General features: G+C 32.5%; 1 protein-coding gene and 8 non-coding genes across 11 annotated transcripts in view; all 9 read left to right on the top strand.

Annotated features, from left to right (window-relative positions):
* Positions 1 to 1039: 1039 nt before the first annotated feature.
* On the top strand, positions 1040 to 1112 carry Trnam-cau. The gene has a single exon. It is a non-coding gene; the product is annotated as a tRNA-Met (tRNA).
* Positions 1113 to 1393: 281 nt separating this feature from the next.
* On the top strand, positions 1394 to 1466 carry Trnam-cau. Its single transcript has one exon. It is a non-coding gene; the product is annotated as a tRNA-Met (tRNA).
* A 103-nt stretch (positions 1467 to 1569) lies between these two features.
* Trnam-cau lies at positions 1570 to 1642 on the top strand. The gene has a single exon. It is a non-coding gene; the product is annotated as a tRNA-Met (tRNA).
* A 248-nt stretch (positions 1643 to 1890) lies between these two features.
* Positions 1891 to 1963, top strand: Trnam-cau. The gene has a single exon. It is a non-coding gene; the product is annotated as a tRNA-Met (tRNA).
* Positions 1964 to 2228: 265 nt separating this feature from the next.
* Positions 2229 to 2301, top strand: Trnam-cau. Its single transcript has one exon. It is a non-coding gene; the product is annotated as a tRNA-Met (tRNA).
* A 789-nt stretch (positions 2302 to 3090) lies between these two features.
* Positions 3091 to 3163, top strand: Trnam-cau. The gene has a single exon. It is a non-coding gene; the product is annotated as a tRNA-Met (tRNA).
* A 748-nt stretch (positions 3164 to 3911) lies between these two features.
* Trnam-cau lies at positions 3912 to 3984 on the top strand. Its single transcript has one exon. It is a non-coding gene; the product is annotated as a tRNA-Met (tRNA).
* A 1415-nt stretch (positions 3985 to 5399) lies between these two features.
* Trnat-cgu lies at positions 5400 to 5472 on the top strand. The gene has a single exon. It is a non-coding gene; the product is annotated as a tRNA-Thr (tRNA).
* Positions 5473 to 27123: 21651 nt separating this feature from the next.
* Positions 27124 to 27998, top strand: part of LOC113377989 (leucine-rich repeat-containing protein 24-like) — a 573615-nt gene continuing 572740 nt past the window's right edge. For all 3 annotated transcript variants that reach the window (XM_026618474.1, XM_026618473.1, XM_026618475.1), the window contains exon 1: positions 27124 to 27523. The gene's annotated coding sequence lies outside the window, so the exon portion shown is untranslated. The remainder of the gene's footprint in view (positions 27524 to 27998) is intronic.

Raw genomic sequence — 27998 nt, 5'->3', positions numbered from 1 at the left:
CTTGTGTAATATCATTGTATTTGTTACAAATCGTTAAAAATATTCGATTTTACATGTGGTGCTGACAAAGTTAGTACAGCCTCGGTAGCGCAGTAGGCAGCGCGTAAGTCTCATGATCTTAAGGTCGTGAGTTCGATCCTCACCTGGGGGCATCATGTTTTGAAATAACTCATTGTCATTTTAGTATCATTGTATTGTTACAAATCGTTAAAAATATTCGATTTTACATGTGGTGCTGACAAAATGAGTGCCGCCTCGGTAGCGCAGTAGGCAGCGCGTAAGTCTCATAATCTTGAGGTCGTGAGTTCGATTCTCACTCGGGGCATCATGTTGTTGATATAACTCATTGCTCTTTTTTAATATCATTGTATTTGTTGTGCTGACAAGGTTTGAACAGCCGTGGTAGCGCAACAGGCAGCGCCTAAGTCTCATAATCTTGAGGTCGTGAGTTCGATCCTCACTCGGGGCATCATGTTGTTGAAATAACTCATTGCTCTTTTTTAATATCATTGTATTTGTTACAAATGGTTAAAAATATTTGATTTTACATGTAGTGCTGACGAGGTTAGTACAGCCTCGGTAGCGCAGTAGGCAGCGCGTAAGTCTCATAATCTTAAGGTCGTGCGTTTGATCCTCACCCGGGGCAACTCGTTTCTATTTTATAATATTAGTGTATTTGTTACAAATCGTTAAAAATATTCGATTTTTCATGTAGTGCTGACAGAGTTAGTACAGCCTCGGTAGCGCAGTAGGCAGCGCGTAAGTCTCATAATCTTAAGGTCGTGCGTTCGATCCTCACTCGGGGCATCATGTTGTTGAAATAACTCATTGCTCTTTTTTAATATCATTGTATTTGTTGTGCTGACAAGGTTTGAACAGCCTCGGTAGCGCATTAGGCAGCGCGTAAGTCTCATAATCTTAAGGTCGTGCGTTCGATCCTCACCCGGGGCAACTCGTTTCTATTTTATAATATTAGTGTATTTGTTACAAATCGTTAAAAATATTCGATTTTACATGTAGTGCTGGCAGAGTTAGTACAGCCTCGGTAGCGCAGTAGGCAGCGCGTAAGTCTCATAATCTTAAGGTCGTGAGTTCGATCCTCACTCGGGGCAACATTCAGTTGAATTAACTCATTGCTCTTTTGTAATATCATTGTATTTGTTAAAAATCGTTAAAAATATTCGATTTTACATGTAGTGCTGACAGAGTTAGTACAGCCTCGGTAGCGCAGTAGGCAGCGCGTAAGTCTCATAATCTTAAGGTCGTGAATTCGATCCTCACTCGGGGCAACATTCAGTTGAATTAATTCGTTGCTCTTTTGTAATATCATTGTATTTGTTACAAATCGTTAAAAATATTCGATTTTACATGTGGTGCTGACAAAGTTAGTACAGCCTCGGTAGCGCAGTAGGCAGCGCGTAAGTCTCATAATCTTAAGGTCGTGAGTTCGATCCTCACCCGGGGCATCATTTTGTTGAAATAACTCACTGCTCATTTTAGTATCATTGTATTTGTTACAAATCGTTAAAAATATTCGATTTTACATGTGGTGCTGACAAAGTTAGTACAGCCTCGGTAGCGCAGTAGGCAGCGCGTAAGTCTCATAATCTTAAGGTCGTGAGTTCGATCCTCACTCGGGGCATCATGTTGTTGAAATAACTCATTGCTCTTTTTTAATATCATTGTATTTGTTGTGCTGACAAGGTTTGAACAGCCTTGGTGGCGCAACAGGGAGCGCGTAAGTCTCATAATCTTGAGGTCGTGAGTTCGATCCTCACTCGGGGCATCATGTTGTTGAAATGACTCATTGCTCTTTTTTAATATCATTGTATTTGTTACAAATGGTTAAAAATATTTGATTTTACATGTCGTGCTGACGAAGTTAGTACAGCCTCGGTAGCGCAGTAGGCAGCGCGTAAGTCTCATAATCTTAAGGTCGTGAGTTCGATTCTCACTCGGGGCATCATGTTGTTGAAATAACTCATTGCTCTTTTTTAATATTATTGTATTTGTTACAAATGGTTAAAAATATTCGATTTTACATGTAGTGCTGGCAAAGTTAGTACGGCCTCGGCAGCGCAGTAGGCAGCGCGTAAGTCTCATAATCTTAAGGTCGTGTGTTCGATCCTCACCCGGGGCAACTCGTTTCTATTTTATAATATTAGTGTATTTGTTACAAATCGTTAAAAATATTCGATTTTACATGTAGTGCTGACAGAGTCAGTACAGCCTCGGTAGCGCAGTAGGCAGCGCGTAAGTCTCATAATCTTAAGGTCGTGAGTTCGATCCTCACCCGGGGCATCATGTTGTTGCAATAACTCATTGCTCATTTTGGTATCACTGTATTTGTTACAAATCGTTAAAAATATTCGATTTTACATGTTGTGCTGACGAAGTTTGAACAGGCTCGGTAGCGCAGTAGGCAGCGCGTGAGTCTCATAATCTTAAGGTCGTGAGTTCGATCCTCACTCGGGGCATCATGTTGTTGAAATAACTCATTGCTCTTTTGTAATATTGGTGTATTTGTTACAAATCGTTAAAAATATTCGATTTTACATGTTGTGCTGACAAAGTTTCAACAGCCTCGGTAGCACAGTAGGCAGCGCGTGAGTCTCATAATCTTAAGGTCGTGAGTTCGATCCTCACTCGGGCACTTATTGAAATAACTCACTGCTCTTTTTTAATATCATTGTATTTGTTACAAATGGTTAAAAATATTCGATTTTACATGTAGTGCGACAAAGTTAGTACAGCCTCGGTAGCGCAGTAGGCAGCGCGTAAGTCTCATAATCTTGTGGTCGTGAGTTTGATCCTCACCCGGGGCAACTCGCTTCTATTTTATAATATTGGTGTATTTGTTACAAATCGTTAAAAATATTCGATTTTACATGTAGTGCTGACAGAGTTAGTACAGCATCGGTAGCGCAGTAGGCAGCACGTAAGTCTCATAGTCTTAAGGTCGTGAGTTCGATCCTCACTCGGGGCATCATGTTGTTGAAATAACTCATTGCTCTTTTTTAATATTATTGTATTTGTTACAAATGGTTAAAAATATTCGATTTTACATGTAGTGCTGACAGAGTTAATACAGCCTCGGTAGCGCAGTAGGCAGCGCGTAAGTCTCATAATCTTAAGGTCGTGAGTTCGATCCTCACCCGGGGCAACTCGTTTCTATTTTATAATATTGGTGCATTTGTTACAAATCGTTAAAAATATTCGATTTTACATGTAGTGCTGACAGAGTTAGTACAGCCTGGGTAGCGCAGTAAGCAGCGCGTAAGTCTCATAATCTTGTGGTCGTGAGTTTGATCCTCACCCGGGGCAACTCGCTTCTATTTTATAATATTGGTGTATTTGTTACAAATCGTTAAAAATATTCGATTTTACATGTAGTGCTGACAGAGTTAGTACAGCATCGGTAGCGCAGTAGGCAGCGCGTAAGTCTCATAATCTTAAGGTCGTGAGTTCGATCTTCACCCGGGGCATCATGTTGTTGAAATAACTCATCGCTCTTTATTAATATCATTGTATTTGTTACAAATGTTTAAAAATATTCGATTTTACATGTAGTGCTGACAAAGTTAGTACATCCTCGGTAGCGCAGTAGGCAGCGCGTAAGTCTCATAATCTTAAGGTCGTGAGTTCGATCCTCGCCCGGAGCAACTCGTTTCTATTTTATAATATTGGTGTATTTGGTACAAATTGTTAAAAATATTCGATTTTACATGTAGTGCTGACGTAGTAAGTACAGCCTCGGTAGCGCAGTAGGCAACGCGTTAGTCTCATAATCTTAAGGTCGTCAGTTCGATTCTCACCCGGGGTAACTCGTTTCTCTTTTATAATATTGGTGTATTTGGTACAAATCATTAAAAATATTCGATTTTACATGTAGTGCTGACAGAGGTAGCAAAGCCTCGATAGCGCAGTAGGCAGCGCGTAAGTCTCATAATCTTAAGGTCGTGAGTTCGATCCTCACTCGGGGCATCATGTTGTTGAAATAACTCATCGCTCTTTATTAATATCATTGTATTTGTTACAAATGGTTAAAAATATTTGATTTTACATGTAGTGCTGACAGTGTACAGCCTTGGTAGCGCAGTAGGCAGCGCGTAAAGCCGGCCACAGACGTAACTGTATACTTGCGCAGCTGAATGAATGCGCAACCAGGCGTATTTTCACAGCGCTCACAGAGGGTTCAAGTTTATGTTCAAGTACTTGCGCAAGCATATCACAAATGTCAAATAATAAATGTCAAAACATAACCTAAAAATATATCTTTTTTATTAATTTAAGTATTTACAGCATCAGAAGAGAATTCAAAGTGTTCAGAGGGCTAATTTAATAACTTTTAATTGTCGATAACTTCATAAACTTGTATTATGAATTCGCTACAAAGTAAAATAAAAACGGGACATGTGCTGCCACACGCGGCCAACGAATGAACTTGCCGACTTGAATGATTGCGCAATTAAAATAATGAAAAAGTGCTCATGCCTACTCGCTTGCACCAGTCCGACAAGGTGCGCAAAAAACACTCCACAGACGCTACAGAATACATGCGCAAGTCGCAGGTTGCGCAAGTATACAGTTACGTCTGTGCCCGGCTTAAGTCTCATAATCTTAAGGTCGTGAGTTCGATCCTCACCCGGGGCAACTCGTTTCTATTTCATAATATTGGTGTATTTGTTACAAATCGTTAAAAATATTCGATTTTACATGTAGTGCTGACAGAGTTAGTACAGCCTGGGTAGCGCAGTAGGCAGCGCGTAAGTCTCATAATCTTAAGGTCGTGAGTTCGAGCCTCACCCGGGGCATCATGTTGTTGAAATAACTCATTGCTCTTTTTTAATATCATTGTATTTGTTGTGCTGACAAGGTTTGAACAGCCTCGGTAGCGCAGTAGGCAGCGCGTAAGTTTCATAATCTTAAGTTCGTGAAATCGATCCTCGCCCGGGGCAACTCGTTTCTATTTTATAATATTGGTGCATTTGTTACAAATCGTTAAAAATATTCGATTTTACATGTAGTGCTGACAGAGTTAGTACAGCCTCGGTAGCGCAGTAGGCAGCGCGTAAGTCTCATAATTTTAAGGTCGTGAGTTCGATCCTCACCCGGGGCATCATGTTGTTGAAATAACTCATTGCTCATTTTAGTATCATTGTATTTGTTACAAATCGTTAAAAATATTCTATTTTACATGTTGTGCTGACAAAGTTTGAACAGCCTCGTTAGCGCAGTAGGCAGCGCGTAAGTCTCATAATCTTAAGGTCGTGAGTTCGAACCTCACTCGGGGCATCATGTTGTTGAAATAACTCATTGCTCCTTTTTAATATCATTGCATTTGATACAAATGGTTAAAAATATTCGATTTTACATGTAGTGCTGACAAAGTTAGTACAGCCTCGGTAGCGCAGTAGGAAGAGCGTAAGTCTCGTAATCTTAAGGTCGTGAGTTTGATCCTCACCCGGGTCAACTCGTTTCTGTTTTATAATATTGGTGTATTTGTTACAAATCGTTAAAAATATTCGATTTTACATGTAGTGCTGACGGAGTTAGTACAGCCTCGGTAGCGCAGTAGGCAGCGCGTAAGTCTCATAATCTTAAGGTCGTGATTTCGATCCATACCCGGGCAACATTTCGTTGAATTAACTAGTTACTCTTTTGTGATATCATTGTATTTGTTACAAATGGTTAAAAATATTCGATTTTACATGTAGTGCTGACGGAGTTAGTACAGCCTCGGTAGCGCAGTAGGCAACGCGTAAGTCTCATAATCTTAAGGTCGTAAGTTCGATCCTTACTCCGGGCATCATGTTGTTGAAATAACTCATTGCTCTTTTTTAATATCATTGTATTTGTTACAAATCGTTAAAAATATTCGATTGTTACATATAGGATGACGGCGTAAGAACGGCCTCGGTAGCGCGGTTGGCAGCGCGTAAGTCTCATAATCTTAAGGCCGTGAGTTCGATCCTCACCCAGGGCAACATTTTGTTTAAATAACTCATTGCTCTTTTGTAATATCATTGTATTTGTTACAAATCGTTAAAAACATTCGATTTTACATGTAGTGCTGCCAAAGTTAGTACAGCCTCGGTAGCGCAGTAGGCAGCGCGTAAGTTTCATAATCCTAATAGCTTGTTGCTATTTTGTAATGTTATTGGATTTGTTACAAATCATTGAAAACATTCAGTTTTTACAAACATCGCAGACACAGAAAGTACGGCATCGGTAGCGCAGTAGGCAGCGCGATGATGGTACAATATATTGTCGAAGTAACCGACTGCTATTTTATAATATTAGTTTGTTAGAAATCATAGAAAATATTTGAGTTTTGCAAGTACAGAAGTGTCACAGCTTTGGTAGCGCAGTGGTAGCACGTAATTATTTTAGATCTGATAAAATAGTTATTTTATGTTACCGACCTTTTCTTGTTGAATTATCGCATCATTTAGTAGTCACAAACAGTCAAAAACCTATGCCTTTGTTGTCAATCGAGAATGTACCTTATGTCAACTTCTAAAACCTAACCTCTAAATGTCAAAACAAAAAAATAATTTGACTTCAAACATGTGTTATTAGTGACAATAGAAAGTTTCATTTATGATAACATTGATATTGTCATTTGTGCCATTTGGAAGTAGGGATTTAAAAGTAGGCATTGTGTTAATCGCTTGATTGAACAGCAAAAACATAGCTTTTTGACAGTTTTTGACTATTAAATCCTCCTATTCATCAAAAAAGAACAGTAACATCGCACAACTATCTTATGTATTTTCAGAATTGGCAATAATTTATCATGAGAATCGTGAAATCTATTCTCGCTTGGGGCCAAAGTAGTGAGTTCCACACTTGCACATTAGTGACTGAGGAAATTAATTCTTCTCGTTTTTTATCTATATGTTGAAACAAAACCCATATCACTACTGCATGATATCATGTTGTTCGCAAAAACATTTTTAATGGTGAATTAATGATATGATAAATTATTGTTTGATTCTAATTATAAAATAATTTATATATCGATTTCATTATTGGCAAGTGTTATATATAGATTGATACAAATTATTACATCATCGATAAATAAATGTGTATTGTAATTATTAATAGTGTGAATTTAAATGCATATATATACATATATATAAATATATATATGTATATATATGCATATATATATATATATATATATATATATATATGTGTGTGTGTGTGTGTGTGTTAAAATATTTTATACTACTTTTGATGTTGAAATATGTAAGACACAATCTCCAGGGCAATACATCAAATAAAAATGGTCTTTATAATTTCCATACGTTTAGAGTTTAAACTTTAGACATATTGAGATAAAATATAATATAAAATAAATAAATATTGTGGCGGTAAAAAAGATAGAACTAATTAAAACTAATATATAAGGAAGTAACATGCAGAGTAAAAACTTATATGTAAATTGAAAATTTCCTAGTATATATATATAATATATAAATTGATATTGAACCGTAATATAACCCAAATATTAAATTCAACTTAATAATAGACTAGAAACCAAAACTCGAAGCGGAAAATTTTCCGCTTAAAGCTTTATCTTTTAAAATCATATAACGTCTTCTTGTTTCAGATATCTTCTGAGAGCGTTCTTCTTGGAATGCGACGTAATTCAAGAACATAATCTGCAGAATCCCAAAGTAGTAAGTCGATCACAAAGTATTTTGTACTGCATCATTATTATTTATTATCTAACAAGAATGCCGATAACATGTCAAGTACGTGCTTCTGCCGATGCAAATTCATAAGAAATAAGCTAAAAATAGTGATACCGAATGAGAGTTATTTGTTTGTTTATTTGGCTGCAGGGATAATAATTTACAGATTGAAGTTAAAACTATAGGAAACTGTAGCATCCTCCTTTAGTATAAATTAGAAAACAAATAGTATTTACGAAGATAGTTTTTGTTATGAAGATAACGAAAATAATTTATGCAGTTGAAACTGATGTTTGATATATTTAAAAAAACAATAAAATATACTAAATTTATTATAATTACAATATCTAAGTAATAATTGCATTTGGATTAAGTAAAATAATTACACGAATTTGTATTATGCCAATATATATTCCAGCTTTAGTATGATGTTAAAAACTGTTTTTGTTCTTTTTTTAACTATGCTACAAAGAAAATTTGTAGCATATTTTTTAGCATATTATTATTGAACTCGGTTTCAGTATATTAGATTAGTTTTTGCCTACTTAAAACAATAAAATTTTAAGAAATATTATGCAATTTTCAGAATTTTCATATATTATACTTGCAAGGAAATTCATTTCAACATAAGTAAAATTTATAAGCATATTGTTAATTAATCATTGTTAATTTTTATAAAAGAATCTGATAATTTGATGTGCTTTTGTTTATTACTTATTCTTGTTCAAATTATACATGAGTCTAAAATATAAAAATATGAAAAAAAACATTCTCAATCGTTAACAAATGTAAGTACAAAATAAAGGTCAAAGTTCTATTTTTTGCCCTCTACTATCGAATATTTTTGTTAAAAAAAATCTAATTTTATTTGTTTACGAGATATCCGTGGTGGACCATTAATAATTGGTCTACCCTACCCATAAACATACAAATGTGATTTTTCAATGTAAGTAATCAGTAATTTTTTATTGATTTCTTTACATAATTTTATTGTAAAAACAGTCCCTAGTGCTATTGTGCACAAAAGACATAGCAATTGCTTTTGTAGACTTGGCCACATCATGTAAAATCATGTCGGTCATTATAATTGGACATAATTTTTTGCAAAAATGGGTCATTATAAGCGACATGTCAATGTAAGCGATGTCAATATATCTGACTAGATACCTGTTTTTTTAAGGAATTTTGTATGAAAACCAAACTTCCTAGTGCGATTACGTCATAATAAGCGGTTGTCAATATATCCGGCGTCATACTAATCGGATTCTACTGTATTCTAATAGTGTTATGAAATAATAGCCCCCCATTAGCAATGGTATCAGCTATAAAATAATTTATTCAGCATTTACTATCGTTACTTAATTTTAACGTATATTACTGAATTTGATGAAGATTTAAAAAATAATAGTTTATATTTTTAAAAACATTATTAACTTCCCAAATGGTAGTCCGTAGGGTAAGTTATTGTAATCGTCCGAAAATCTAAAATAAAAATTATTGCATATCTTCACGTTTCGAAGGTTTCTGAACATTTTGGCATAGAAAAAATAGATGTGTATATATATGTATGGATACAATTTATGGTTCACGATTTCAGATGCTCGGATCAACCGATTTGATTGATTCAAAATAATTACATTTTGCAAATACAGATTTAGCCTTTTCGGAGATAAGAAGCTAATTAAGCATAAAATGGCAGTTTTTGTGAAGTCAAAGTATCTGATTTGAATGATTAAAAAACATTTTACTTGTGTTGACAGTAGAAAACGCTTAGTTTTTGGGGGCAGGCACTTTTTTCAAAATTTAAAAAAATATATACATTTTTTTTTAAATATTGAAAATATTAATATATAATAATATTAATAATTCAAATATTTCATTACGGTACGGGAAGTACCAGCAATTTGCCTTAAGGCACGATGCCATGCACTACTAGTTTGATATCACGTTGCACGCAACGCAGGGTTCGATCACGAAACCATGGGATACAGAAACTCCACCACAAGGCCAAGTACTTGTCTTTGTATACTTAATGCACAGAGCCTATCTGGATATAGACAACTGCATATGCAAAATATTATAAATAACTCACATAATAAACGAATATCTCCTGCTACCGTTATAATTTAACAACCCCATCAGCAATGCCGTAAAATCATTTAGTCCAACATTTATTACCGCCGCCGACATCGCTGCAAGTGTTGCATTCGTGATCTAATTGCGGTCAAGTTATGATATCTGTATGATATTAACGCGTCCGAAACAATTTAGCGCCCGCGCCAACGCCGCCATAATTCGCATGCGGCGCGCCGACAAAATTTCAGCATTCTGTGTGTTCCCGCATGGTTCCCGCATATAGACGAATAATAGAAAACCGAAAGCCGAAAGCCGAAATCCGAAAGCATTTTCATGATTAACAAACGCACGTGATAACACTACTTATTTTTATTTAATTTATTCTACAATCTGTTTTACATATTCATTAACATTAAGCAGAGATTGCTAACAATAATTATCATATAATATAAACAAGAAGATAGTAGCATCACCCAGCGGCGTGTCTACTAGGTATATATAACACATGTTAATAAAAAAAAATAAAATAAAATAAAAAAGAAAAGAAACACAAAAAACAAAACGATAAGAAAAAACAAACAATCAAATGAAACATAAAAAAGAATAGTAATTAGGTTTAACTGGACTAGATGAGGTCTTGTGGCAACTTTCTTTTCAATCTGGTGGGCTGACTATACAGGTAAACTCTGCTGACCAATTCTTTGAGATATACGTCAATCCTATTTTTATATTTAGAAGCAACCACTAAAATTTGTTCCTCTATTGTGAGATAACACTACTTATTGGAATAAAATTTTCTCTTAATGTTCGTTTAGTAAGGTAAAATAACGGTAACAAACATAATTTGTTCATTTTCCATATGGTAAGTTATTGTAATCGTCCAAAATTTTGGCATATCTTTACGTTTCAGTCTAAGTCTAGGATCTAATCGGAATTTCTGCACTTTTTCCTCTGTATCTTCGAAACGGCTAGACCTGCCTATACCAAAAACTAATCAGTACGTCTCCACTTCAATACGAATCGAATGCTTTTTGAATAATTTAAATCGGCCGATTCATTCTCTCAGAACCTGCCATTTTTTGCACTTTTTGCTCCGTACCTTCGAAACGGCTAGACCTGCCCAAGCCAAAAACTAATCAGCACGTTTCCTTATCAATACGAATCAAATGTTTTCGAATTATTCAAATTGGTTGATCGGTGTTCCCAAAATCGTCGACACATCCACTTTTTCTAAGGTATGCCAAAATATTCAGAAACCTTTGAAACGTAAAGATATATAAAAAAAATTATTTTCGATTTTTTTGCGATTACTATATGGGAAGTTAAAAATAATGTGTGTTTGTGTGATCGGTGTTTCCAAAATCGTCGACGAAAATTTGTATCCGCACAAACACACAAACACATACACACGTCCATTTTTTCTAATTTTAAGGTATGCCAAAATATTCAGAAACCTTTGAAACGTAAAGATATATAAAAAAATTTATTCTCGATTTTTTTGCGATTACTATGCTATACGGGAAGTTAAAAATAATATGTGTTTGTGTGTATGTGTGATCGGTGTTCCCAAAATCGTCGACGAAAATTTGTATCCGCACAAACACACACACACATACACACATCCATTTTTTCTAAAGTATGCCAAAATATTCAGAAACCTTTGAAACGTAAAGATAAATAAAAAAAAATATTCTCGATTTTTTTGCGATTACTATATGGGAAGTTAAAAATAATGTGTGTTTGTGTGTATGTGTGATCGGTGTTCCCAAAATCGTCGACGAAAATTTTTATCCGCACAAACACACACACATACACACATCCATTTTTTCTGAACATTCGATTTGGATGATTCATAAAACAATCGATTTCTATTGATAAGGAGACGTACTGATTAGATTTTGATAAAGGCAGTTCCAGCTGTTTCTGAGATACGGAACAAAGAAAATAGAACTCGAGTTTTTGTGAGCACAAAGCATCCGATTTCAATTATTCAAAAAAACAATCAAATTGCAATGATGGGGAGAAGTGTTGAATAGTTTTTGGCAAAGACAGGTCCAGTTCTTTCGGAAATACGAAGCTCATTGTGCAAAAAGTGGCAGTTTTTAAGAGAACATAGCATTCGATTTAAATGTTTCAAAAAACCTTCTGTTTGCATTGACAACACGCTTGTTTTTGGGGAAACAAAATTTATCTTTTTAATTTTCAAAAAAAAAATTTTTTTGAACATCTAAAATAAGATTTTAATTTTAATTCTAACTATAATTCTAAAACTCACTTTTATACTCAAAATAAATAATTTGAACTCTGCAATACAGTTTATATAACTCTTAGAAATATGAGACAGGAACCTTTGTTCTTACTCCGCTTTATTAAGTTCTACTTATTTACTTTTCATGTTAATTTGAATAAAAGCCATAATCAATTTATAAGCTTTTATGTTTTGTCTATAAAATAAGAATAATGAAAGTTACAGTATTTATAATAATATATTTGAAAACATTTAATATTTTTCGAATATTTCATTACGGTGCGGAAAGTTCCACGATGCCATAAACCACAAGTTTTTGGTTCACTCGTGTAAAATATATTTAACTATAAAAACAACATGTGATATTTTATATCATTCATACTATTATTCAATCATACGTAGGGGAGCTAGGGGCTGGTTGTAACAGTTTTTTAGTAATATAATATATTCTGAGATCCACTGATTATATTTCTACAAAATAAAGATGGTTAGTTGCTATAACTATTTCTCGTTATTACACAATTAATCGGTTTCAAGAAAAAGTGCGGTGTTACAACTTACCTTGTTTTTGGGGCTAGTTATAACATCTATCACGTCAAGTAGTAACGACAATTATACCTCTGATAATTTATTATTTACTTATTTTTAATAAAATAGACTTGTTTCTAAGTAAATCTTTTCACAAATCAACGCAAACTATAATTAATACAAATAAATATATAATATCTCCTATAATATAAATTTTTATTATAAATCATAGTAAACTGCTATTATTATCATAATACAAATAAAAAATATAGTGTTTCCTATAACACAATTTACATGTGCCCACATCTTACAAACTGTACATGCCATCCAATCTTCTTCACTTGAATCTGTATATAATTCTTGTATGTTACAACTAGCCCCAAGGTTTTGTTTCAATTAACCGCAGGTGTAATTTTTTTACATTATTCGAAATAACTATTAAAATAATTTAGCTATCAAAGATTTGCATACACATAATTAAAGATTGATAAATTTGGAACGGAATAGGATATATAAAATTTGAAATTAGTCGATATTAATAACTCAAACTGAAATTTTATGATAAATCAATTTTATATCACCAGTCATAATAGGGCTTGCCCTTAGGTAAGCAGTTAAGAGCGATGGGACTTGTTTCAGAAGTCCCGGGTTCGATACCCAATTCGAGCAGCCTGTGTTGTCAGGCTGTTATCAAAGATTTGCATACACATAATTAAAGATTGATAAATTTGGAACGGAATAGGATATATAAAATTTGAAATTAGTCGATATTAATAACTCAAACTGAAATTTTATGATAAATCAATTTTATATCACCAGTCATAATAGGGCTTGCCCTTAGGTAAGCAGTTAAGAGCGATGGGACTTGTTTCAGAAGTCCCGGGTTCGATACCCAATTCGAGCAGCCTGTGTTGTCAGGCAGCAGTGACAACGATTTTCACTTGGAAATATAGATAGCAATATGTTTCCAAGTGAAAATAGCCCTTGCCCGACATTGCTGCACCAATATAAAGTCAGCCCTATTAGATTAATTCTAATAGAAAAAATCATCAAATATAGATGGATTAACCATTGGGTTACCATCTAAAAATACGACGTAAGGAGAAGTTTCAGCCCAACAGCTCATAGAACGTAAGATTCTGATTGCTGTTGAAAATATAATAATAATAAAAAAACAGTCATAATTGACGCACCTGCTTAGTTCTGTTTATTGCGTCGACTTGCAGAATAGTAGCTATGACAATATCATGCAGGACGGTTTACATGTCCAATCGAGACAAAAAAATATTTTAATATCTTTTAAGATCCTATCGAAAAACGCCTGTTACTAGTTACCCCCGTTGCATATAGCCCCTAGTTTCCCTAAGTGTGTGTACATATATACATAAACTATATTTTAGTTATCTACATTTAAATATATAATACAATTTAAAAAAAAATCCCAATATAACGTTTTATCATAGGTCACAAAGTTTCTAAACATCGTAGCAATTAATAACTCATACGACCTCTGCCAGTGAACCGCAGACGCCAAATTATTTTTAGCACGCGAGTGAAATGTATTCGAGAAGATCTCGTTTTGTCTATAAAATTTAGAGTCCTCGTTCTGTAAGTCGATCGTGTGCAATGAGAATACAGTGAGCTATTACATTAGCTGGTAGTAAAAAGTAAAATTGGCTGCCAAATGCAGCACACCTGGTCACCCTAATAAATGACTGCGTCAGAGTACATAAATATTAGTGTGATATCCTCATGCATATGTAGTGAAGTCATTGAGTGTATAAATTGATTTTCTTAACAATACTCATGAATAACTTTGCATTTGATAGAAATTTACATAATGATATTTTATCTTCTTCAAAATCGAAATGTTTTTGGAATTTGAAATCTATTTGAAACATCCATAATTTTTGGTTTATAACATCCCGAAAATGTATGTAATTTGTCGAAAAAATCCGACTTGCCAATTTTTTTTTCTCGGCGTTTCAAGTCATTCTGAATTTCCCGTAGGGTAAGTTATAGTAATCGCAAAATATCGAACATAATTTTTTTTCATATATCTTTACGTTTTAGAAGTGTCTGAACATTTTGGCATACCTTAAAAAAATGGATGTGCGTGTGTGCAGATGCAAATTTTCAACCAATTTGAATAATTCAAAAAAACATTCGATTCCCACTAATAAGGAGACGTGCTGATTAGTTTTTGGCAAAGGCAGGTCTAGCCGTTGAATTATATATTATGTATATATATATATATATATATATATATATATATATATATATATATATATATATATATATATATATATATACAGGGCCGGTCCTGAGGTCCTCAGCGCCTGCATGCAAGATTTGTTCTAGCGCCCCCCCCCCCAATAATTTTAAATGTTTTAACAGTTTTTCATTAAAATTATATAAGCATTTACTTCATTTTTTTAATTAATTTTTAATCATTTTGGAATTTTGTACACACACTTTAGCACACAAAAAATTATATATAATCTAAAAGCGTATAAAACTCATTGATTTTAAATCTATTTAGAAAATCGAGGCGATTCGCGGGTTGATCATAATCAAATATTTTTAAATTCTCAATTATTTCTAACGTAGGTGTAATATTAATATTTGGGATTATGAAACATTTAACTTATTTACTATGAGATTTATTCTATAAAGCAAATCGCGCCAAAAGAGCAAAAAAAGACTAGACTTAAATTCTTAAACATAACACTCGTATTTCATGTTTTAAATTAAATTTAATTTTTTTATTTTTTTATTTTTTACAGTATCTAAAATTGAATCGTAAACTTCTCCTTATTGGTATCGCAAGCGCCAAATTGTATTCAGCTTTACTTTCCCATCAGATTCAGAGTATCAGATTGTTGTTTTAAAGTTAAACTTTTTAAAGTGTTGTCCAAAAATTATTAAAAGATGCAAAGAAATAACATCCCTTAACTATACTGAGACAAACAAATTATATTTATATCTGTATTATTTCTGCATAGTTAATAATTAAATTATGTGTATAAAAAGCTTAAAGATTTTTGTTCCTAAGTATATTTTGCTTCAATTTTTCACATTTGCTCCATAAACCTAACCAAGCATATCTTCAACGTTCAAAGTTCATCAGATGTGAAACATTTGCAACAAAAACAAAAAATACAATTAATTTTTTTGGAATAAGCAAGCCATTTTTTGAGCACTGACTCCCCTTTTCCATTTTCTCTATTATAATTAGTATATATTTCTTTAACAAGTTCCATTTCAACTAAATCAGCTCGCCATTTTTCACCAATAACGCACAATAATTAATTTAAACTTTTGTAGGTTTGCTCTTACGGGATTAAACACTTAATATTTTCTTTTTTGATTCCACGTTAACTTCAAACGAAGAATGAAATTAAAAGTACTTTGAACAGTAAGCAGAACAAAAATTTACAAATTTTCAGAATTATTATTTGGTTAATTGTTTCTTTTGATATCACATTGCAAACTGAATATGCTTTTTGTGACTCATAGTTAAGTTGGATTGTTTATTATAATCTATTAAATATTCTAGATCTTATGTTTAAAAAAAATATATAAATAATATATTATAAATTTCATTTCCGAACCTCGTTTTGGCGCCCCCTAAGGCGTGCGCCCGCATTTTTTGCATGCATTGCATTCAAGGCAAGACCGGCCCTGTATATATATATATATATATATATATATATATATATATATATATATATATATTATATATCAAATGATCCGGTAAAACTCGAAAACAGCTTAAACCGATTTGGCCAGTCTTAGTCTTGAAAAATTCGTGCCAATCCAGAGATTGTCGGAAAGGTGAGATAATATTTCAAAATCGCGTAGAAACTTTACATTTTTAAATTGAAATTTTAGTTTACATGTTTAATTTGAAGCGTAATTTAAATAAAACAATGGACGGTGGCTAACACGTCAAATGTCAAAGGTTTTTGACAGATGATGTTCAATTACGTTTAGGATGTTTTACGTGAATATTATTTAATTATGAATAAATTGTAGTAAGTAGTTTGGTTTGTAGTTTTATGTATAAACAAAAACGTTATTAAACGGGCCGTAAGTGTTACTAGAAACTCAAAATATCAACGTTTTTTGAAATGTTAATATGAAAATGCACTTTTTGGCATATTTTTCTCAAACACGGTGCTCGGAAAGATCTCATTTGTATAATTATATATTCATTGGTATTTATAAAACATTTTCTAAGTTATATTATTTTTCATTTATGTTATTTTCAGATTCAGAACCTAAATTTGGTATCGATCAAGTAGACATTTTGTCGAATAACATTTTCCCAGTTATTATTTCCCAGAATTTATCGAAGAATAGATAACAATATACGAGTATGAAGGTCCGGGGTTAAAAAGGTCCACCAGCGATGTGTCAAAAACCAGTAATATTAAGCATTGTTTAATAACAATATTTGAAAGTAGAGGGAGAAAGATGTATAACCAGCTATAACCTTGATTCATATGACTTTGCTATCGGGAGATAAACTGTAATCTTTAAAAATCCACAATAAAAGTATTTTTTTCGTTGGTAGTTTTTTTAGCATTAGTTATAAATGTAATTATTTTGTAAAATACCTTTAAAATTAAAATAAAACATTAAACCTGTTTGCCGTCTGGCCGTTCCAAGTTACCCCGTCTATGGGGTAAAAAGGTCTAGATAATAAATTTTTAAATATCTTAGTCTTAGATAATAAAAAGCGGGTACCTTACTCAATACCTTATTCATTTTCTATCTCTTCTCGCAGAAATTTGAAAATTTTGTATAAGCTCAGTAGTATTATTTACAATTATACACAAAATCCAGAATCCAAAAAGAATCTGAAAATTTGAAACTTAATCAATAAGTCGAAAGAGCAAAAAAGACTTGGATTGGATTATACCATGATGTCTGTACAAAGTGTATAAGACTTCCAGTTTGATTTTATTGACAAAATATGGACAAACTAATGGGGTTTATTGTTTTTATAGTATCTCGTTGTATATAGCATTTAAACAACACATCCTTATATACTAAAAGTATTAATGTTTTTGATTCTCTAGAAATTGTTTAGAATATACCTTACTTAGCAAAACAACGTTTGCCGGGTCAGCTAGTGTATATATATATAAATATATATATATATATATATATATATATATATATATATATGTGTGTGTGCATAAATGTAAACTTTAAACGTAAATCGATGCTGTTGAAAATTCCCAAGGCAAAAGCGTTACTTTTCGTACATGCTAGACCTAGACCAGTAAATTTATGTTGTCCTAGGTTCGTATCGGACGAGCATTTTTAAACTATAATGACTTGGCGGACGTAATTTTATGCGTCAGAATAATTCTCTATTCCTCGGTCTACACATATGGCATGTTAGTAATAAGTTGGCGCGTTTGTGATTTATCTTGCTTCCTTCTAAATGTCATTATAAATCGATTAAAGAGAAGAAGGTCGCTCCTTCAGCCTGTGGTTTTGTGATACGTTAGAAAAAGGATACGCAAATGCATTGTACAGTTTCTGATAGCGTTTTTTATATGCAAAACTTGGAAATAAGTCGATGTACAGTTGGTCTGTACTATATATTCTGAATGTTAATTTTAATGGAGTTTAGTTGATTCTAATTATAGTGAAAAACAACTAGTAATTTTTATTATTTTTTGAAGGTCTGATTTGATTTATAAACTCAAATTAATTTTGCCTTAATAATGCATGCAATTATGCATCTGCTTCGAAATTAAAAGTTGTGGAATATGCGTTGTTTTTTAAAAAAACTGAATACTGCAATTACTATTCGAATAAATTTTTAATCATAATAATATATAGATATATATGTATATATATTTATAGCGTTATAGCGGCTAGGATGTTTGCGGATAAAAAGGTCCACCAGTATCTCAAAAACAAGTAAAGTCAGGAACTTTTTAATAACAATATTTGAAAGTAGAGTGGAAAAATGGGTAATCAGCTATCGCCTCAAATCAAGAAACGTCGCTATCAGGAAATAAACGGCAAAGTTTGAAAATCTGTAACAAATGTTTTTTTTATGTTAGATTTTTAGTTGTGAGCACTGTTGTTAGTTTACGAGGCTTTAATTTAATTTTTTAAGTATACATTATTTAATTATTTTATTGTATTGATATTTTTAAGTTAGAATCAACAGTTTTGTTTATATAATCTCTACAATAGCTTACATGTGGGCGAGATAAAAAGGATCTACTAAATTTTTACTCTGGCAAAGATGTAAGCAATAAAAAATAGTAAATAAAAATATAAACTCAGGTAGAAGAAGCAATTTTTACTAGAAATGAATTAAATTAATAGTTATTCCAACTCTGCTGATAAATATTCCAGTCAAAATACCAGATTTTTAAAGTAATACAAAGTGTTGTATTTGTAAGAAATGTGCCCATGAAATGTATATTTTGCATTGGCTGAATGCAATGTAGCTATTTTGAAAAATCTCTCTGAAATTTAAATTAGACATTGTACCTGTTTACCCCTGGCTGCCCTAATTTATACCGCCTATGAGGACCAAGTTACATTTTTTTGCAGAAACTAAACATAGACAGATAGTTGTTTGTATGATATGTGTTATTCGATGTGATATAAAAATGGGTTTCGTTTACACAATATAATTGCTCAAATTCAAATTGGATCTTTGTGCTCCGCCCTAACATACATCAAATGAAAAACAAAGATTTTTGGGATGTTTTTCACTGTGCCACACAAATAGATATTAACTTATAGGTAATGGATATAAAATTATTAGTTTATTACCAATTTAAAAAAATTAAAAGATATAGTATGTATGCAATACAATATATTTATGAAGAAAATCTATCAACCCTTTCGAATTTCAGGCGTAAATGGGTCGTTAGAATTTATTGCACAAAAAGCTTGTTCACATAAAATACTTTGGATTGTCATAAGAAAACTGTGAAGTCAAGGACAATGAATAATAATTACGAGTAAATGTCTTTTTTTAATTTCATTTGACCTTGCTTACTCTGAGCATTTAGCCGCCTACAACAATTTTATCTATTTACATCCTAATTTTTATATCATATTCAATCTATATATGTATCCTATTCTATATCTTTTTAATTTTTTTTCTTCTTATTTTCTTCAATTTTTGCTCTTTTCAAATTTCTAATTATATTCAACTTATACCTTCATTTCATTTTTTTCTTCATTCTTCTTTTAATTTCAGCAAGTTCAAATATTTTTTCTTCTTACTCCTAATACAATTCAGCTATTCCAATTCTGTTATTACTATTTTTCTTAATTTTTATTCAAATTCTACTTAACAAATACATTTTTTATAAATTATGCCATGCTCACCACTTAATGTCTTATTTAAGTATAATTATTATAAAATAATTGAAAATTTTATAATGCTAAAAAAATTAATTTATAATGCGACACAGACGACGTAAGTACATTTTCTATCTGAATTAAAATCATTTTCTAAAAATTAATATTATTTTTCCTCGTTCAGTAATTTACTACACTGTAGCTACAATATATTTTATTGTGCAAATGCACTAAGTGCCTATAATTTTGCGTTATTATTATGCAAAAGAAGTTCTGCAGAACAAACGTGTCTCGACGCCACAGTGTAAAAATATGTTCCGGGCGACAATTATTTTACGTGTGATAAAAATGCTTCGCTTTTCTTTATATTCGCGACATCTACCCGGATCGATATGTATTGAAGATTGAATCCTTAATTAATGGTGATAAAAATGATATAGTTAATTTATGATTGGTGTCAAAAATTGATGAGCATACGTTTTTTACAGAGAGGTACTTCGAATTTATAAAATATGTGCGCCGTATTTTTTTTTTCATTTTTTTTGATTGATGATAATAAATTTTATATAATTTAAACAACGTATATAAATCATATTCATGAATATATTAGTAATTATTATTACTATGTACTATTACAAATTTTAAAAAATTAATAAAATATAAAAAAGGATTAAAATGTTTTGAAGAGCTAGAGTTCGCTTATACTTGTTCCAAAATTGAAAAAAAAGATTATTGATAAATTAAATATAACTATATCTATTGTCTGAAGGAGAAGTTTGTGTTTTTGCCTAAAAAACCCGCCTTACCAATTTTATGTTTTCTCGACGTTTTAAGTCTTTCTGAATTGTTCGAGACCCAAATTGGAAAAAGTGAGAATGTGAGCCTGTGAGCCAAATTTTGACATTTTATCGACAATTTTTTAAAAAAGACTGTGCCGATTTCAAAATTTTAAAAGCCATTCGAAATTCAATAAGGACTTGTGTTGACCATCGGCGATCGGCTAAATCGTTCTTTCAATAAGTGCAAAACTGTTCGTCCATGTTTCAGCCAAAAATCCTGAACTGATTTTCAAAACTCCAAAATTATTATTATTTTTATTTGATGATTTTGATGAAACTTTGTATAATAATAAAAGTTATGGTCTTAATGATTGTCCTAAAATATTATGGACTGTCTTCTGTAAAATAGACGAAACGTGGTTTTTCTTCAATGATTCCTTAATATTTTAAATAATGGGCCACGTCAAAATTTCAAAATTATATTGTCACAATTTTAAAAGTCGCTAAATCTGAAGTTATATTGTATAAGTCGATTATTTTTTATTTACTGTTATCGAAAGCTTCATGCAACTTTCCCTTAGGCAAAATGCCACTCACAACTATATAGTGGTTATAACTTAATAAATTCAAGGACCTTTTATTGCAAATGTATATTTTTAATGCTTCGACCAAAACTCTGCAGTATCATGTTATTATATAAATATTAATTAAGTAAAATTATATAATATAAAATATGTATCGCAGTGCAAAGAAGCATCAAGAAATCTCTATTTTTATTTATATTTACTAACCTCGCTTACTTAGAGCATTTAGTCACTTTCAACATTTCATTTTTTTATATTCAATACTACTAAAGAACTTTTCCATAAATATTTTTTTCTTCAATTTCACAGTTGTGCTTGGTACGCGTTTATTAATGTTTTGATATACTTTGATTTCTTTAATTAGGCGAATTTGATTAAAATTTAATACTTTGTGATTCAACGATGATTCTACGAAACATATTTTTACGATATTTTTTGTACACTTTTTTGTTTTTTACATTAAATGTCATGACACACTTAATCTAAATTTTGGAGCTAATTTGCTCGAACTACATTATTTATTTATACATAGTCTGCACTTTATATTTACGAATACTTTTCTTTTTTTCTTCTAAATCTTAACTTTTCCATTGAAAATATTGCTTTTTTCTCTTGCTTCTTAAATTAAATGATTAATTTATGTCAGCTCAAGGACTCGAACTGAGTTTCCCTGGCGTGTGAGTCGGTTATACTACTGACTTATCAATACCCGCCACAAAGAAATCTCCTGGTTTAGTGAGAGTTTAGCTCAGGCATAGACCTGCCACCAGACATAGTGTCCATTAAATTAAATATGTAGTAATAGATCAGAAATATTTTTCAAATTGATAATAGCTCATTTCAGTGTTGCGATGCGAAGTGGCAATAGAAGTCTTCTTGTCGATATGGAGTTTAACTCAGCATACGGCCTCGGACAGAGCACCCATTAAATTAAAAAAGTAAATAAAAGTAAATAAGTAACGTGTAAGAAAAAGTAAACCTGATACAGTAAAGAAAATAAAAATATGATTTAACCTGTTAACATGACGCTCATATAGCACAGTGCGCACAGTTTTGTGTTGTCCGAATCAAACTCATGACGAGTATATTCGTCAATCACAGAGTAAGTTGCGCTAGTAAGATGCTGGATACAAATTTTGGAATTATTTTACAAAATTCAGCAGTGTTATTAATATATTTTACTTCTTTGTAAACCTAATCATATTCTACAAGCGTATTAAACTAATGGACCAGTTCTGCCGTAAAATAGACCAATGTTATGACAAAGCTATGTCGCGCTGGGTTTTTCATATAAAATGGTACTAAAAACTGTCAAAGTGCTATGTATTTGCTGTACGACCAGGCGTTTTACACATAAAATCTAACTTTTTGCATGTATTATTATGACACATCAGAAAGATGCACTTATGATAAAGGGGCGTTCATTAATCACGTAAGGTTTTTAGGGGGTGGGGGGGTTTGACAACAAATCACAAAATATCACGTGGGGAGGTAGGGGTATTGTAAGATATCACGTGCATTTAGTTCTTAACTAATTCTTTTAAAAAAGTTCAAACATTTTCAAAAAAAAAGTCAAAAATTGTACAGTTTTCTCACGTAACTAAAAATACGGGGAAGGGGGGGGGGTTAATTTTGAATAACACCATGGATCATCAAAGGGGAGGAGGGTCCAAAAATGCTTAAAAACTCGCTCACGTGATTAATGGACGCCCCCTAAGTTTCTTTTTTTGGCGTTTGTACGTTTTCTAAGTTAGGTTGTATATCTAAAATGCTTGATTGCATAGCAACCACGTAGAATTTTGACATTATACTGTACCAATTTATATGAAACATGCAGGTAGGATAGCCTTGCCATAACATGGGTTTATTTTGCGGCAGAATTTCGATTACATTCCATGAAATATTACATACGTAAATTTAAAGAAAAGAAAGTTGTAAGCTTTTTATGAAAAGCAAAAACTATTTTCAAAACTTACATTAGCAAAAATTATTTAAATAGCATAATCCTAATTATTATTTATTAAGTATATTTTTTACACTTATCGGGAAATTCAGGCAACTTGCCTTAAGGTAAAGTGACACAACAACTTATTTTATACAGCCATAGCCTTTATGAATTCTAAACAACATGATTTATCAGAATATATTTTGTTAACATCCTATATGGTAAACTAAAGTAATCTAATAAAAAAATCAAAAATATTTTTTTGCATATTTTTACGTTTCTAGGTCGTTTGAACAGTTTGGCATATCTTAGAAAAAAATGATGTATGAATAAATGTGTGTGCGCGGATATAATTTGTCGTCGACGATTTTGAGAGCACTGATAAACCGATTTGAAGAATTCAAAAAACATGTGATTCCTGTGAATAGGGAGACGTGCTGATTAGTTTTTGTCAAAGGCAGTTTCAACCGTTACGAAGGCTCGGCTGGTCCTGCAAAAAATGGCATGTCAATTTTTGAGAGAACGAAGCATCCGATTTGATATATTCAAAAAACATTTCACTGGCAAAGAGATAAAGATTGACCAAATTATTGGTAAGGCAGTTCCACGGTTTCGGAGATCCAATAAAACACGTTTCAAAAAATGGCATTTGGCGGTCAAAAATGATCATTAGACATATGCATATCGAATTACCAGATATTTCATAGATTTTAATAATAAGCATAAATTTTGTTTGCATTTCATATCATGGGTTTCATATCACGATTTATAATTTACTGTCAAAATAGCTAAAGCTAAACCAGGCAAAAATGCGCGTAAAAGCGCAATCGCCCTAAAAAAATCTAAATTTTTTAAAAATGATTAAAAAAGTCAAAAATTTTCTCATGTTTTTCAAAAAAGTTCAAAAAGTACTTTTTCTTACAAGTTCATCAAATGTGTTCTGTATTTACAAAAAAAAATTTTAACTTCCCGTAGGGCAAGTTATAGTAATCGCAAAAAAATCGAAAATGAAAATTTTTGCATTTCTCGACGTTTCAAAGGTTTCTGAATATTTTGGCATACCTTAGAAAAAATAGATGTATGTGTGTATGTGTGTGTGTATGTATGTATGTACGTGTGTGTATGTATGTGCGGATACAAATTTTCGTCGACGATTTCGGGAACACGGAGCAACCGATTTTAATAATTCAAAAAGCATTCGATTCGTTTTGATAAGGAGACGTGCTGATTAGTTTTTGGCGAAGGCCGGTCCAGCCGTTCCAATGATACGGGGCAAAAAGTGCCGAAAACGGTAACTCAGTTTTTAAGAGAACGGAGCGTCCGATTTTAATAATTCAAAAAACATTTGACTTGTATTGACAAGATGAGGAATTGATCAAATTTTCATGAGGGCAGGTCTAGCGGTTTCGTAGATCTAACGAAAAAAGTAAAAAAAAAAGCCATTTGGCGGTCAAAAATGATCATTAGACATATGCACATCAAATTATCAGATATTTTATAGAGATTTTAACAATAAGTATAAATTTTATTTGCATTCCTATGGGTTCCGTACCAATGTTTATTCGTTAGACGGCGACGCGGCGCTTACGCGCTTTGACATTTTGTCTCTATGCAGTTAAAGCAGACGATTGCTTTGAAAAAAGATCTTCCAAAATATGCCAAAATAAAGAAAACATTATTTTTTCAAAAAAAAAATTAAAAAAAAAAAAATTAAATTTTTTTTTCAAAAAAAAGTAATTTTTTGTTTAATTTATAGTTTCTCAAAAATCTTATTTTTTTGAAGTAAATTTTTCTAAAAATGTCAATCGTTTTTTAAAAAATAATAATTTTTGGTACGGGAAGTTCCAGCAATTTGCCTTAAGGCACGATGCCTTAATTGCCTTAAGAGAGAATTCCACTTACAGCTAGTTTTTTAATAGTGTTAAATTGCGGTACGGGAAGTTCTGGGAATTTGCCAAGGCACGCTGCAATGAACCATTAATTTGTTTTTCAAAAAATTGAATTTGAATAAAAAATGGTCACTGTTTTGTACGCATGACGAATATCGTCGTCAATATACAAATTTGTGCCACTTCTTCATGACGAGTATTTTCGCCATTTAACTGGTTCAATAAGAAAGACGAATCAAGTTAAAATATGAGAAAAGAATGAGATAAAATATATCTGCAGATATTGTTAGAATTCAGAGGCACTATCGAGCAAGTCCTAAATGCTCGTGTAACGCATTCGTTTTCGATACGTTATATGGATGGCTTGCATAATAAAATTATTTGTGCAGTCTGTCTGTACGGATGTCTGCATTTAAAAGGCGTTCGTTTCAAGTAAGCGGCGGTTCGTATCTCGGTGATTATTTTTGTGTGCGTTTTCCGTATACACGAACTATGCATTTGTAGGAATATGATAGCCCGGTCAAAATAAAGCCAAAGAAGTCGAACATCAGAATAATTCGCATAGAGCTGAAAATTTGTACAGACGTTAAATAATTTTTATTTGATAGTTCTGATAGTTTCCACAAAATTTTGCACCTCTGAGCTTGTTGGGGACTTTTGACATTTGATTTGTAATGACTTATTAGCTTCCCATAGGGTAAGTTATAGTAATAGCGCTTTTGATATTTTGTTTTTAATACAGCGACGCAAAAAAGTTCAACATTTTCAAAAAAATTTAAAATTTACAAAAATAGTCCAATTATTTAAAAAAATATCTCAAAAATCTAATTTTTCAGTTTTTAAACAAATCTAAAGCGTTTGTAAAAGTTTTAATTTTTGGTACGGAAATTATCAGCAACTTGCCTTATGACCACAATGCCATGCCCCACTAGTTAACTTCCCATATGTTAAGTTATAGTAATCGCAAAAAAATCGAAAATTAAAATTTTTATGTATCTTTACGTTTCAGAGGTTTTTGAACATTTTGGCATACCTCAGAAAAAATAGATGTGTGCGTGCATTAGTGAGTGCGGATACAATTTTTTGTCGACGATTTTGTGAACACGGATCAACCGATTTGAATAATTCAAAAAACATTTGATTCCTACTAGTTTTTGGCAGAGGCAGGTCTAGCTGTTCCGAAGATACGAGGCAAAAAGTGCCAAAACTGGTATTTCAGTTTTTGAGATAACGGAGCGTCCGATTTAAATAATTCAAAAAACATTTTACTTGTATTGACGAAATAAACAATTGGTGAAATTTTTGTAAAAGCAGGCCAGCGTCTTTGGAAAACCAATAAAAAAATAAAAATAATGACATTTGGCTGTCAAAAATGAACACAAAAATGAATTAGACATATGTACATCGTATTATCAGATAGTTTATAAATATTATAATAATAAGTACAAATTTTGTGTACATTTATATGGGTTCCGTACCAATGTTTACGTGTTAGACGAATACGCGGCGCTTACGCGCTTTGATATTTCGACTCTAAATCAGCTATGCAGCGCCATTGCCTAAATAAAATGTTCACAATTTTCAAAAAAAAATCAAAATACAAAAAAATCAAAATACAAAAAAATCAAATTTTTCAAAAAAGTCAATTATTTTTAAAAATGTCAAAATTTCCCAAAAATCTATTTTTTTTTTCAAAGTTTTGCAAAGTTTTTTTTTTTAAATTTAGCTTTCGGAACGGAAAGTTTCAGCAATTCGCCTTAAGGCGCAATGCCATACACCACTAGTTTAACGTCTATATCAATCTCCAGGTCTATGCGAAATATGCCGATGTTGAATGTCTATTTTGACTGGCCTATGAGTTCGTTCTCGGTGCCACAGTTCGGCTGTGTGAAGTGGTCTGACGGCGCTGGAACGCGCTGTGCTTTGGCTCGTACGCTTGCGTGTGTTCGTGCCGTGTTTGCGTGTGTAAAGCCTGTCAATTCTCGAACGCCAGCCAGTTGTTATGCGATCGCCGTACGGTGTGGCTGCGCCGGTACTTTTGTCGAAATTTACGAGAACGTGCTGTAGACAAATTTTAATTGCGTGTTTTTTAACATACGAATCGGTGTAATTGCTATTCGTGATCAGTTTTTAAAATTGTATGATTTTTAAATTAGTTGTTTGTGTTAGTACTAAACGTTTTTAAGCAGTGCTGTGTGGTTAGTGTTGCATCGCCGCCGGCCGCTCTTCAGCACAGAATTTGATCGACAAGGAATGTTATCCAGCATCGGTCCTGTGCCGTTCTAAACATTTCTAAAGTGACTTGATTTAATTTGATCAGGAGTTGTAATTTGAAGTTTGTGCGGTGGAAGTGTGTGATTCTACACCGCGTGATGGTATCATATCGCAGTTCTTAGTATTTTACTAAAGCGATTATTGGTGAGTGATTAATAAAAGTGATGATTCATTGTAATGCGACAGTGTACTACAAGTGTTTGTGTTATAAAACATCATTTTTGTATGTGGAGCTACATATATCTGACCGTGAGGAGTACAGGTGTGGGCAATATTGCTTTTTGTTGTTTATTATTCTGTTGTAGCGTTCATGTTATTTTATTTTTTCGAACGAGAAAACCGGTTGCGCGATATCGTGCCTTGGCCTGCGACTGTGGTGGTGTTTTCGTTGATACTCTCGAGAGTTTAATTTCTATTACACAACTGCACTTACTTGTGCGGTCCATTTGTACATTCAAGATATATGCGACACCTGAATTCCCATATATTGTCATACCAGGGCAGAAATATAGCCTAGGAGGCATTGTAATAAATTACCTGTGCGACGACCGTTTTTAAGCAGACGAGCATTTTGGCACGCCTGGAATATTAACCGATCGCTCTTGTCATAGGGATACTA

The sequence above is a fragment of the Ctenocephalides felis genome, unplaced genomic scaffold (assembly GCF_003426905.1).
Source record: "Ctenocephalides felis isolate EL2017-DRISC unplaced genomic scaffold, ASM342690v1 CF-g0.4_SCAFFOLD_01886, whole genome shotgun sequence".
NCBI lineage: Eukaryota > Metazoa > Arthropoda > Insecta > Siphonaptera > Pulicidae > Ctenocephalides > Ctenocephalides felis.
This window is presented reverse-complemented; position numbering and strand designations above follow the sequence as displayed.